Here is a 6,937-nt window from a genome sequence, read left to right as displayed (position 1 = left end):
TTTTAAACCAGCTCTTGAAAAACAAAAAGTGAATATCCACTCAGGGCAATTGGTTTCTGTACTTAGACATCTAAATATTAAGTCTGAGAAATCAGCTACTAACAGTAAGTGGGTATTACATTAATACATGTACATATGGCACAGTAACACATCAGTCAAGATTCTTGTGATTCCATTTATTTTTCTTGTGAGTACTGGTCAAATTCAGCTGTTTGTAGTTGAGCTACACTTGTAATATGATGATAAAAAAGACCCCGATAAGTTTACAAAAACCTGCTAAAGATCAGGAATTAAGATTGTAAATAACTAGAAAGTTTTTTTTCCAGTAGCTCCTTTAACTTCATGTATTGTCACCATAAAATTTGATAACCAAGTTATTAGTTGCTTTCTTAATTACTGAGATTGTGTATATATAAATACACATACAAACACATACAGTCAAGTCTCACACAGTAAATGGAATTGATCTTTGCATAAGTTCTACCTCAGAAAGAACAAGTATAATAAGCCAGGGAACTTCTTGTTCCTTGGTTCATTTTATTGCTTTAAACTTCTGATTTGAAGGAAGGTTTTCTTTTTTCCCCCTCTATTGAATTTAACAGCTTAATTACTGCACTTTTACTGGAGAAGATCTACCTCAGATAAAACTCAACCTCTTCCCATTAAACCTTACTAAACCTTACTTTACCCTAATTTTTAATTTTTTTAAAAGTAAAAAAAAAAAAATAAAAAAATGAAAAGATGTTCTGTTCCATCTTTAAAAATCACAGGAACACAAAATCAGTAGTGTAAGCACTGAATGTCCTGAATTGCCAGCTTCCTCCAGAAAACTCCAAAGCTGCTGTGCTTTACTTACTCCTGCCTGGCCCCTCCTCGGTCACGTCTAACCACAAGGCTATCTGTCTCTGCCCTTCTCATCTGTCATCTGAAACCAGACAGCATAAGGCTCTTAACAACAACAACTAGATGAGGAGGGGAAAGAAATACAAAAGAAAATTTTCCCACGTTCCATTCCAATCTCAATCTCTTCCTTTTTTCCCCAAATCAGCCCTGCAGTGTCTCCTTACAGACTTTCAAAGAGGGTCATTCATCCACTTGGGTTCCCTCCCTTTGTGAGGAAACATAGACTAAGTTAAAGCAGTCTTTAATCTTCCCATTGAAACCTCGCAACAATATACAGAACAGTTCTCCATGGAATTTCAGTGACATTTAAGTGGACAGACATCTTGGCCTAGCAATAATCCCACGGATGACATTAGAAACACGTAACTATCTCAACTACAACTGGGGCAGGTTGATTGCGTACTACATTGATATGAGATTGATGCAGACATGCTTTGTAATCATGCAGAAAATATATTTAGGATGTTGACTATTTAAAGGTCCTCTTGGACTTGTAGCAACTGTAGTTGAAAGCCTCAGTTGAATCTACAACAATGGCAATCGGGGAACAGACTTTTTTTATTACACAGAGGACATGCCTATGACATCTGGAAATCTCAGGAACTATTTTTAATCTTGTTCTCAAATGCTTGCTTCTGTACTGTATTAAGCTTTGCACAGAGCAAGTTACTTTCTGGATAGGAAAGTACTGAAGTATTTCAAAAATGGAAAACATCTATTAAAACAGTCCATATGAGAACAAGACAATTATTTCCTGCATTGCACACATGAAACAAGTGGAAAAATAACAATTTCGTTATCATTCTTCCACAACAGCAATAAAACCCTTATGATTAAATGACAAAGAAAATGTCATAATCTAATTTCAAAATATGAAGGGTTTTTTTTTTTTTCTTTCCTTGAAGGAGCTATAGAGCCTAGCAGCTCATGAAGATTATTGATCCCTAATTGAAACTGTACAGGACGTATTGGAACTGTTCCCTAAACTAATGATGTACAAATTACATGACAATATGAACTGCTTCTCACTGATACACCCAGGTTTCTCAGTGAGAGATACAAATTCATGAAAGAAGGGTGGGCTGTCAGTTTGGCACCAGGAGAACCAACTGAAGTCATCTAATAGTATGAGAGAATAGACACCAGTGATAGTGTAAAAAAAAATATTAAGGTTATGTTCTGCAGTAAGTTCCTATTTCTAGTGATTGTGATGTTAAAAAATACACAAAGCGGTCTGCTGCTCTGCAGTATCCAATCTTCATTTGGGTTCCCAGTCATGCTAATGAGGGGAATGTATTCTCTCAGTATTGAGTTCAGTTTGAAAGAAGCGTCAGCACGACTTTAGAGCAAATCAATTTCTGTTTCTTCTCCCCCCCCACTGCTCTCTCCTTCTATAAAAAAAACAAACAACAACCTACTCACACTAATACAGTTCAAGAGAAAACAAAATGACATTGATTCTTCCAGCTTTGTTTCTCAGCAGATGGATTAAAGAGAAAATAAATCCATATTTATAAACATAGCCACAAAACTCACATTAGACTTGAAAAGTAAAGCATCTCCTCTTCCTGAGATCCCAACCAGCAGTTTCTAAACTATTACGCTTTATTTCATGACTAGAGGCAACAGGAAAGTATCTAGAAGTTCTCTGTGTTCTCCAGACATCAAGAGGGGATAGAAAGCATAGAAACTGCACTCATCTTGATAAAAACAAACGTATACTAATTGTTAAGTGCCTCCCAAATAGCGAGCCACTGAAAACCAAAGCAAGCTCTACTGAAAATACATCATGCCAGAAAGGTTGAATTCCCTTTAATGGGATAACAACAGGGGAAAAACTGATGACACAAACTGGAATCTCTGGCATGGTTGACTGGAGCATCCAGTGGCTGGAACAGCAAGTTGCCTTTACTGCACTGGCTTTATTCATTTGGAGAATGAATTGCTGGACTACACAAGTCCAAGGGTTCTTTGGGAATACTTCCAGCTCTCATGTAATGGGACAAAGAGAAGGTTTTTGTAGTGATTCGGCTCATTTCTTGAGAAACAAGTTCAGGCTTCCTTAGAGGTTAGTAACAGATGTGATATTATAGACATGACATTTTACAGACTAATATTTTTAGCTAAAGTAAGACAAGTATTGCTTGAAGCACATCGTTAAAAATATAACAAAACCCATCCACATTTTTATTTTAGCTCAACTAACAACAACAGAATAAAAGCTAAATCATTAATGACCTCAATCATTTAATTCAGAAAACGTCATTCAGCATAAGAACCGTCCATTTCAGTAATAATGCATGGAGAGCATGAATGTACATTTACAGCTTTGACAGGTAGCAAAAAGACTGTACAAATTATGTACTATATTTTTGTTTATTTTTAACATGCACGTACCAACCCAGTTGGTAATCAAGCTGGCTCATGTTTCCTGCTCGTAATGTAAGGCTGTCAATGGATTTAACAAACTGTACTGTGCAGCAGCTGAGATTTCAAAAGGAGAAGTGAGCCACAGCATGACAGCAGTGCTTTCCCTCAAGGACAGAATAATCAGACCACCTAAGTCAGACCACCTAAAGATACATACATCTCATTTAATGGAATGACAAAATAGAGCATAAAAACTGACTTAACTCCTTTTGAACTGCTTTCACCAAAAAGACAAGGTAATGCTAACACTGCCATCATTCAGACACATCTGCATGGGTGTACCTAAACACACGTGCTACCTCAGGTGAATTGAATTAACTGAAACAGAACCTGGAGATGTTCCCTGTTTGGAATTGCATCTTTAAGACTGAAGTGAAAAAATGAGGAATTCTCATCAAAATAGTCACGTCTACGCAATCCTTAAGAACTAGTACACGTGATATATTACCATTGAAACACAATATAAATTTAGTCTCTCAAGAAGATCAAGTCTACATGCTGTTTACTACTCACTAACATTTACAGGCTTTAAAAGCTACAATGATTGAAGCTTCGGTGTGGACACAGAGCACAATGGAACTGCTGGCAGATACCCAAGAGGCTGCCTGTCTCCTGATGACAACGATCCAGACAGTTATAGCCCTTGGGCAATACAAAATTTTCATCTTGGGAGGTGAAACTCGTGCAAGAAAAACACAGAGCTTTCTGATACGTTGACCTAAAATATGAAATGCTTCTGCAAAGAAATGTATGCTAAGTGCAAATGTCCCTGCTAAAAGTGAGCAAGGTATCTGTAGTCCATCCAACTCAGAATCAGGAATAGCAGAGAGATTTATTTTTGAAACAAGATGCACTGAACAGCGGGAGTTCAGCTAAGCCAGCCTCCATCCTGCCTAGTGGAACCATCCTCCTTTTGCTTAGCCAGAAACATGCCAGGGAGAAACTCAGAAAGCACTTTTCTCCCCAGAGCTCCTCGTCAATGTCATTATGCCACACAGTCACACCACAGGAACTACAGCTTTCGCACACGTGGCATGCATTTGTTTGTAAAACCTTGGAAAACTATTAAGCACAAGAAGAATGCCACGGACATAGCAAAGTAAGGACACCTGGCAAAGCTGTGACTGGCACAGCTGAATTTTCTCCTCTTAGTTTTTCTATTTTATAATTGTATTTTTCTGTTCTCTTAAGTTACCAGCTAACTCCTCCATAGAACAAGTTTCACCCTTCCCACGCCTCAGCCAAACTGCCAGCATTCATCTTGGCTTGTGCATAGTCCACCATGCCTAAAAGCTTCATTTGTGGGGAGTACTTCTGCCATTTCCAGAGGTTCACAGGCAAAGGGGACAACTTTCACATTTCAAGACAACAGATGCAAACTTGAGTTTTATTTTGAGTGTTTGGCATTGAGAAAACATATCATGTTCCTCCATAGGTGGAGGGCAGGTAGGGTGGGTGGACAACTGTGTTCAGGAACAATGGCTGTCCTATCCAAAATCAGTCAGGGTATCGTTTTCTCATCAGTAGGCACAGCTCCTTGGTAGTCACAGCAAAAGCAAAGGGCTGGGTGATTCCCAGAGGTTCTGCAGCATTGCCCCAACCATACAAGCAGCTTGTATACCAACCGAGGTGGAGCTGTACTCCACTTCCTCAGGTGCCCTGCACAAGCTGCAGTAGGCATCACCCTTCTAATGGAGTCAGTGGGAGGTGTTCCTGCCTGAAGCAGAGGGTTAAAAAACATCTTAAAGATTCCTCTTAACAAAACCATTCTGTGATTCTGCTAACTCAGAAAGTTATGCCTGGCATACAGAAACTAGTTTTTCAATATCTCAGTTAGAATCTACCTTTAAAGTTAAATTCACAGCATGTTAAACTGTGGCTGTCTTCTCTGTCTCTTATATTCTAATGTGTTCTCCAAGGACAAAAAGAGAAGAGATACGAAGTAAAGGATAAATAATGAGAAAAATCCATAAATAATCAGGGAGGCAAGTAATGGTGCGCCATTTGAAAAATCTAGAGACAAAGGAGAACCTCCTTACTTGTTTGACTGTGGGTGGAACAGCCTGAGGCAAATGCTCTAATAACTCTCAGAGAAAGGATCTTTAGCTCTCCATAGGTAAGCTCACATGCATGTGTCCTAGACAGCTGAGAAACCGTGTGCAGCTTTACCTGTTTCCTCCTCATTTTATAACCTGGTGTAATGAAAGATCTTCCATAGCTTTCTTCTAAGCTCTATCTCCCACAAAAGGCAAGCCATAGGATGCCTTATGCTTAGCCATAGGCACAACTCTAACAACATAAAAAAAAAAACAATATGAAAAGTTTAAAACAGTATTAATAGATATCCTCTATTGCAAAACTCATGAAAATACATGAAGTTGGCAGTTCTCAGAGCTGAGTTACTACGGAAAAAACTCTGCGTGTTTTTGCAAAGGTATTGATAGCTCACAGAATAGTGAAGTCTCCAATTGTTTTCTTATCTTTGCTTTATTTCCAGAGGTAGTAGTAAACTAAATCTTAATAAAATGAACTTAAAAATGGGTATTAAAGAAAAGAGAGTACTGCCACACAATTGTTAGAAAAGAAAATGATTTTGGTGAAGTGTATTTCACACTTAGAGTTCTTTTGTGAAATATTTTTCCTTATATACCAGGAAAAATCAGCACACTTGACTTAATAGTATTTGATCTCACTTGTCCTGAATGCTATGAAGCAGTGCCCAGACCTGGACTTTTGAACAGTGACTAAACGACTCATCTCCCATCCACATTTCACATCTCCTTCCGCAGCCTTGATACTAACAGAAGCTGTTTCATTGCTGAATTATCAGAATTATCTGAGAGGTGTTCTCACAGCTCAAAAGCTGTAAAAACCAGTGGCTAATTCAGAGCTGCCCTCAAAGAAATGATGACTTGAAGTAGAATTAACATTAACCTTGCAGACACAGGGTCACTGGCAGTAACACTGCAGGAAAACTATTAAAAACGTGCAGATAAGACAATTCAGCAGGCCAGGTCACCCGCACAGTGAAGCAGCTGGTTCGACTTGACATTCAGCTTCAGCCTGTGAGAGGTGAAAGCAAACAGAAGGTTTGGAATAGAAATGTATTTCAAAGTAGTCTCACAAGCAGGTCCTGATGACATCCATCTGCCAGGTCTTGTCAGTGAGGGCTTGTAAAGTCCTTGTCAAGGTCAGGGAATGGTCAGAGCTGTGTATTAATGGGGATCAACCAAAGCTTGTGGTTTTTTTTTTGTTTTTTTTGGTCCAAGAAATCACAGAATCACAGAATCACAGAATTGTAGGGGTTGGAAGGGACCTCTAGAGATCATCGAGACCAACCCCCCTGCCAAAGCAGGTTCCCTACACCAGGTCGCACAGGTAGGCGTCCAGGCGAGACTTAGAATATCTCCAGAGAAGGAGACTCCACAACCTCCCTGGGCAGCCTGTTCCAGTGCTCCGTCACCCTCACCGTGAAGAAGTTCTTACGCACATTCGTGCGAAACTTCCTATGCTGCAGCTTATGTCCGTTTCCCCTCGTCCTGTCTCCACGTACCACCTGAAAAGAGACTGGCCTCACCACTATGGCCGCCACACCTCAGATATT

Source organism: Meleagris gallopavo, chromosome 8, assembly GCF_000146605.3.
Source record: "Meleagris gallopavo isolate NT-WF06-2002-E0010 breed Aviagen turkey brand Nicholas breeding stock chromosome 8, Turkey_5.1, whole genome shotgun sequence".
Taxonomy (NCBI): domain Eukaryota; kingdom Metazoa; phylum Chordata; class Aves; order Galliformes; family Phasianidae; genus Meleagris; species Meleagris gallopavo.
This window is presented reverse-complemented; position numbering follows the sequence as displayed.